At 41.4% G+C, this 7,911-nt stretch overlaps 1 long non-coding RNA gene across 1 annotated transcript in view; it reads right to left on the bottom strand.

Moving 5' to 3' along the window:
* Positions 1–2,559, bottom strand: part of LOC109927372 — a 29,057-nt gene extending 26,498 nt beyond the window's left edge. Inside the window, exon 1 of the long non-coding RNA XR_002260295.2 lies at positions 2,110–2,559. This is a non-coding gene — a long non-coding RNA (uncharacterized LOC109927372). The remainder of the gene's footprint in view (positions 1–2,109) is intronic.
* Between the last annotated feature and the right edge of the window lie 5,352 nt (positions 2,560–7,911).

A 7,911-nucleotide genomic window follows, 5' to 3' on the forward strand; every position in this document is an offset into this window, starting at 1 on the left:
GTCTGCTTGAAAAGCTTTGCTCCCAAACCCAGACAAAGGTTTCATGCACACAAATACAACCTATTTAAAAACGAGTCACAATACTCGGCAGATTGAATTCCTCATATATATATGGTCCCATTGATGTTGCAACTTCCATTTAAGTTTAATTTCTGTAGAAAGTTTGTTTCGCACAAGCACGTTTGTACTTGTAATCTGAAGACTGATAAAGAAAATAAAATAGATTGCTGCTTGTTCCTACTTAATATGGCAGATTCACCAAATTCGTGCGAGCTGGATGTTCCTGGATTTAGTTTTGAAGCAATTAGGAATAAAAATGGATACACTATATATGTATATAAATAATAGATTGTCAGAACCGAGTGAAGCCGCTGGAAACAGAATGAAACAATAGATGTTCGTAGAACGAGGGAACTTTGCAAATCTTAGTTACTGTTTTCCAATAGAAAAGTGTCAGAATCCGCCAAAGGGCTTAAAGGCTTAACGCTGGCAGTAAGTTCATCATCAGAGCGAGCTATTCTTTCAGGCTTTTTAACCATCCTTTGAGACGATTGAAACCGCTCTCTCCCCGGCTTTATCCCAAAAAAAAACCAAAGGACCAGAGGTCGAAGTTTAACAGTATTCTCTTGACTTCCAGGTGTTCTACATGCCGTATTGAAGCATCAGCACCTCGGCACAGCACTTCGGGTGATTTCTTAAAATAATAAATATATTGGAAGGTACATTGATCAAGGCAACTGCCGTGTGAAGTATCTATGGAAATGTTGACTTGAATAAATAAATATGGGACTCTAATAAGTGCTGTACTGTACCACTCACTGTAGTGGACAGACATGCAGAATACATTGACATTTTACATTCTGTTGCGATAGAAATCTTAACCCTGCGATCGCTTTTTAACTAAAGGTTGCAGTGATAGTTCCATTAACAACAGCAATAACAAAAAAAATGCATTTGTTTCATTAAGTTTGCCCTAACAGAAAGCTACCAGTCTACATTAATAGTCACATAGCCAATATCGTGGTTGCAACACTATCTACACCAGCGGAGTATTAATCAAATCAATCAGTGTTGACAAATTAGAAATATTTGAAGGAACGCGTTAATTTACAACTTTGTTATTAGTTAAAAATCATCAGCATTGTAGTGGCAATTAATAACGGTCTGAGTGGAACACTGAGAGAGGATTGATGCCTCCTGTACCGATAGTGGTAAGCACAGCTGTCCCACAATGATGCCCAATGATAGAAAGATTCAACTAGGGCGGGGGTGGTGATGGTGGGAGGAGAGATGAGGGTGTTGTAATAGTGGACTGGGACAACGTATTAATAATGAAACGTTCGCAGGTAGGAAAAGAAAGAGAAGGAAGCAAAGGAGGAGAGAGATGAGAAAAAAAGGAGGGAAAGGGAAACAAATAGGTGGTGATTGGAACACCGGACGACGCAGCGGATAGTCCATACGCAGTCTAAAGAACATTTTATGGTTAAAATTATTACTGTAGGTTCCAAACGTACATAACGAACGGGCAATCACATACCAATAACTCAACGATTAGTTTTAAAATAAAACCGAACCCGCCCTACACAAAAAAGACTCACTTACAAGAATAAAACACACAAATTCATCACAGTACGGGAATGACCAGTCTAACAGTCATGGTTTAATGGGATCCTGATATTTCCATTTACAGCCGGAGAGTTTTGCAGGCCAGACCTTTAATGTTAAAACTTTCTCTCCCCCGCTCTCTCTTTACTCATCCCTTCTCGCGCATGCACAACATTTACAAGCCCTTCCCCCATTCCACCCCCCTCCCCAATTGCTGACAGTTCGACATAAACTTCGGCTAAAAGATTCTTTTTCGCGTGTGCGTGTCGCTGTTCACCTCGTTTACAAGCATGCTTTTCAAATGACCATTTATTTTAAGTATTCCCTATTTGCTGTAACTCTCTCTCACACCCTCACTGTCCTTCGTCCCGTTTCTAACCACTCGGCTCACTCACAGCAGGTCCTAACTACTTGAAATTCACCAAAATAATGACCGTTTCGAAACGATAAATCATCGTCTCCATGTAAACCTTGAAGGAGGTTTTTAGAAAATAGCTTGCTTACTGTGCATGTGAGCGCTCCGTTTCCACTTCGATTGCTTCCTCGATGCCTCCTGTGAACAGCCAGTCCCGCACTTTACACTGGAATCTGATTTTTTTGTTTGCTTTTAAAGTTATACTTTCTATCGGTTGCAACTTTTGTTTTCCTACTTTTTTTGTTGTTGAACGCACACTTGGCTTACTAAGTCGTAGCGCGCTGCACAAAAGGAGCTACGGAATGAGATTTATGGCTTTCCAAATGAAAAGATTCATTCGACATAAAAGGTTAACACAAAGTTCGTATGACCGTGACTTGCATTGGCAAGAAGCAGCGCCGACTCAGCACAAAGGCAGTTCAAAGAAACCTTTAAAATACACGCAGACACACACACATACAGACACACACAGACACACGCACACACGCATACACACACCAGTCGAAACTGCGGTTTTCATATCCATGCTATAGTTTCCAAGCCCAGGCATCCTTTTGTTCGTCTTGATGGAGTTTTTTTCTCTCTCTCTCTCTCTCACCCTCTCCCTCAATCTGAACTTTGCCACTTTGGTGCCGACGAAACCTCGTCTATTTCACAGAGCAAACAAAACATCAAGGCGCTGGGATATAGAGAAAGAGGAAGGGTGAGGGTGTGAGAAGACAGAATGTGGTTGGACGTCGGGGATGAAGGGGAGAGAAAAGAGGGAAAAAGAAATAATAAAACAAAAAAAAGGTGGAATTGAGACAAATACTTGACTGGAAAGCAGGGAATGACTGGGTGTCATCGTGTGTTTTTTTTCCACAACTAGCAAAAGGCACACACACAAAAAAAAATAAGACTTGTGTTTTCTGACTTGGGCAAGGCGTTTTTTTTAAAAAATTAAGCACAGAGCAGATGTGTTAGTTGTCAATCTGTAGGTTTGTGCAATGGGAATGCTAATGAGAGAAAATTAACCCGTCCTTTCGTTACATAGGAAGGGATCGATGGTTGACCCTCAGATCCCAGAACATCTCATTTATGGTGCGTAGCAATGATATAATCAGCCTCATCTTTAGCACGCAGCTACTCAACAACCAGCAACTTTTGTTAACAATTTAGGCTGCATCTCCGAAGCATTCACATAATCTCGTCTAGCAATTAGAAACAGGCAACAAAAATGCTTGTTTGATTGTAAAATCCCGTCCAAACTCTAGGGTCTGTTTAATTATTAGCTCTGAGTTATTTCAGTTAAGTGTTGGGAATAACGACTGAAATTTGGAGGAACGTTTCCTATACCCTTGAGCCCGTTTTGGGGAATATCTGCTCTCCAATACGAGTTGCTAAGTGCTTGCAACGAAATTCTCGAACCGGAGCGCCAAAGTTACAAAACTGGTTTCCTTATTAATGTACTCGGCTCAGTGTACTTGTCTGTGCATTGACATCAGTTCCAACGCAAAAAAAAACTGTTGGTGTCTGATACCATTCAATCTACATTGGTGTGCTCCTCTCATCAGTAGGATGAATATAGAAGTGCCCGTGGACTTAAAAGTCGAAGAAACGGGGAAACACTTCTGATAATACGAGGATGATTTGTTTAAATTCTCGCTTAGTGGGTAGAGCAAACGTAATCCCCTCACGCCTGCGAATTATATCCCTGTGCATTACTCCTTTAGTGTGTGCGCACCTTATTCGCTATTGGAAATACCAGAACTGATTTTTTTAAAAAACAGGAGCCTGTTTTTCCCCGAGGAAACAAATCAGTGATGCCTCATCGTAAAAATAATGGAACAAAATATGTTATTGGATATAGCTTTAGCGGTGTTCAAATTTCTGTGCAACTTACACAGTCCTCAAACGTTGGTTGCTACATTTCAGGCTAACAGGTGGGTAAGATAGGCTGGGTTTAATCCAACTGAACATTATTAATATGAGAAACAGGAGAAAAAATCAAGTGAAGCAGTTAACTTCTGTCTGAATGCAAGCATTAAGGTAATATAGCCTTCCTCCACTTTGAATCAGTCCCGCTCCTGTTGAGTTTAACTTGTGGTTGAAACTCGAAGTAGGTCCTTAAGTGACAATTCTGTGGATAACGGGTAGATGGCACAATTTTCTAACATTTAGAGAGCACACACGCTGAGCACTAAGTCCATTTAGAAGCACTTTCTTTGTGTGCATAGAGATAACTTGACAGACAAGCAGAACAGAGACATCTCAATGAAGCCTGCAAAAAAAGTTTGCACAAAGGGATTCGCAAATCACTCGTTTATGAGGAAAAAAAAAGTCGGAGGAGTAGAGAGGGGAAACATTATTTCGTGGTGCTGTCAATAAATTAATTCCCCTCCGAAGAAATGTCAATTTGAACTGAAAATAAATAGTGTGGAAGCTTTGAGTTGTAGAGGACTGGGCCGCGAACAGCAGTCTGGTGGAGTTGAAGGCGAATCCCTGGTGGTAAATCCATCATTAGCATTTATTTCCTGTAAGGCGGCAGCTACAGTAAATTTATCCCGTTTTTGTGGCGCTTTAATAGACATTTATTAAAAGACTTTAGAAAGAGCGTGGGGAGTCTGATTACATAAATTTAGAATTGGAGCATCAAAGGCACAAGTTAGTGGTAATCGGGTTATCGTGCTTCCAAAAAGTGCTTCACCGCATCAAACCGCTATCAAATATATATACACAGGGATATGAATGAACAGCCCTTTTTGGCACGACGGGAGAATCTTTTCAGTCACACACCTTAGGCGGCATAGCATCTGAGTGCTCAGATAAAAAGGCCTGGAATTGTAGCGCCCTATATTCCTCTCCTAGCGCAGTTTACGTCTCTCAATTAGATATTTTAAAATAAACTTACGCCAGTCTTTAGTCTGTAAAGGACACAAAATGCGTGTGTCTGCTTGTATCTTAACAATGTAATCAATAACACTTCCCTTGTCAAGAGATTTATGCCATCTCCTCTCAAAAGGTAAAACTGCTTAAGATAGACAACCTCCTGGGGAGGAGGGAGTGGAGGGATCTCGGGGTGGGGAGGGGGGAAAGCAAAAAAAAACTTGTGTAAAACGTATTGAATCCTATCTAGTGGTATGTTGTCATCGCTGCAAGCCGAACAGAGGGTTTCTTGAAGAATTGCACTTTATTTAAAATCCAGACAGCTCTGTTTGTCCATCTTTCGTTCCTGTCGTTGCAATGTCAGTATTAAGTTCTACACATACTAAGACTGGATGCAAGTGTGTATGTGCGTGCGTTGTTCTATTCTTACACGATTATTGGTCAAACTTCATTTTTTTAAAAGTGTAAGGTAAGTGACAGAATACAGCACCATTCCAGATCACACTCTTTAAAACAAAATCATCGAGGAATGAAGTGTGTGCGTATCTGTCTGTATGGATGTGTCCGGTGCTTTACCAGGAACGGCTGGGACTTGGTGCAAACCCTCCGCTTTTCCTCAAACTTTCTGCAGAAGAAAATAAATAAATGTGACATTCGGAGAAGCAAGCGCTCATTAGTTCACTGTACGCTCCTAATGCGGGGACATAAGAGCAAATTATAGAGTTCAAACCCAGCACACGCGTTGTCAACTGAAATCAGCCCACGAGAAGCATGATACAAATTGTTGCAAAATTGCATCCCCAGTCCCTTTGAGGTTGTGAATATAATGGCAATCATCTTTGAGTTGAAAGGTGCATTAAAATGAATTGTGCATTGGACTATATATGTATAACTCAAATTTTGAAAGACATCACAGATATTCTCCCGTGCTTAATGTTTTGAAATTAAATTTAAAAAAAACCTTTTCGAGGCCCTATGTTTAAAGAATATTCAAGCGATACTTTTAAAAATATGTATTTACATTGAATGAGCTTAACAGCCATACAAACTTTTTTTTCTTAACTAACTCGAATCCTGTTACAACCAACGCCCAGCCTTAACTGCTTTAAAATTATTGAGTAATTAGCTTTAGTTGCGTTTCACCATTAATTAGGTAACAGCGCAGTAGGGAGGCTTTGAAATTCGAGAAAATGGGGTGGTGGGGGGGGGGGGTGAGAGAATCGTCTGAAACAACTTTCAGCCTAGTTTAAATAAATAAATGCGAGCAGGGTTTTAAGATTCTGAGCGTGTCTGCGTCTCGAAAGCTGTAAATACATTCTCCCCCCTGAAGTCAATGGCACCGCGGATGCAAACTTTGTTTAAATCGCTCGCGTTTTTGGGTCTTAGTTTTGCCCTCACACCAGGAAAGCTGAGCAGCACCGGCCTGAATTTAACCCGTTCGCTCTTTACCACCAAACCCGATTTTGAAACGGAGAAACAGAAAGAGGATGCATGTTATGAGGAGCGGAGCAATGTAAACAGATTTGGTAAAGAGACAACTGCCAATGCAAAGAGACACTGCTATTTTGTATCGCTGTGTTTTGCGGCGAGTAAACGGCTCCCCTATAAAAGACGATTGCCTTGAGAGGATGGGCGATTTTGTTGTTTTTGCATATTTAAATGACAAACCACAATGGGATTGCGTGAAACGCCGGGGCCTTTTTGTGTGTGTGTGTGTGTTTGTGTGTGTGTTTCGAGAACTGTTTGCAAGGAATAAAATCTGGTGGCTTCAGCGGAAAAAAAAGACAACTGCACTTCCAGACCCGAGGTTCCTCCTTCACCACTACCAACAGTCTACCCCCACCAACAGCAAGCACACCACCTCCCCCCCCCCCCCCGCCAATCCCAATCCCTTCCCCTTGGATCGCCCTCGCCTGCGATTGCAAAGGAATAAATAAATAAGCCGTTACACAGATCCTGCTGCTAATCGTTTTATTGGAGCCGCTCTGTAGACGAATAGCAAAAAGGGGTTTGAAATGTGTTTCCTATTACAGCTTGCTCGGGCTCGGCAACATATTACACGCCGCCATGTTGGCTTGCTAACAGGACACTAAACGCAGCCGGCTGAACACATACTTTCACACACTGGATCTCCGGTTACAACTGCACCCCACATCAACCTCCAAACCTCTACTCCCCAAAATAAAACTCCCATTAAAGACACACCGAATGCACAAAACTTTCTGCAACATTGCAACCGCGTCCTCTTCTTTTAAGAGGGAGAGAGAGAAAAAAAGGCACCTTCAGAAATCGCACTACATTTGGTGCAGTGCAGATCGTATAATATTGAATTATGCCCTCTCAACTGGGCTTTCTGTTTTGTTATTGTTGCTGTTTAAACATCGCCAAGCCGCGTTGTAAAACATGATCTGATAGGCCCCCACCCTCAGAATTTGGTCATTAGCGGTGAAAGGCAAATCACTTGGGTTGCTGAGAATGCCGAGTGAAGTCATATTGCACAGACCTCCCTTCACTCTCTGCGAAAAAAAAGTGTTTGAGAGAAAGAGAGAGAGAGATTGGGCGGCACGCCGGAGCCATGCAAGCTTGCAGATCATGTTTGACTGGTTTCTTTTAACCCCTAGCACAGAAATGCGAAGTAAGATCAGATAAAAAAAGCCGCAGGAAAAATAAATGGACACTTCAGGCGAGCGTCACCATATTTCAACAGCTTCAGATCTCACCAGTTAAAGGACAAGCTCGTCAATTTCAATCCCTTTTGTCAGTTTCACCCCCGGGTTAATTTTATTGTTCTAACGCAGCTAGAATGGGGGTAACTTTTGGAGTCGGGTGGGGAGGGGAAGGAGATCGCGTGTTAGTATTTATAAACTAACCTAAACTAAATGTAGAACATTTAATCTTGCAATCAAACTTTGCTGTACAGAGATAGTTTCATACTATGTATTGACGACATTATGTACAATAGTTGGTTATGATCAAGGCCTCCGTTTACCAATATTTACATTAAGAAAATAGGGAATAAAACAGTG

The sequence above is a fragment of the Rhincodon typus genome, chromosome 33 (assembly GCF_021869965.1).
Source record: "Rhincodon typus isolate 14 chromosome 33, sRhiTyp1.1, whole genome shotgun sequence".
Taxonomy (NCBI): domain Eukaryota; kingdom Metazoa; phylum Chordata; class Chondrichthyes; order Orectolobiformes; family Rhincodontidae; genus Rhincodon; species Rhincodon typus.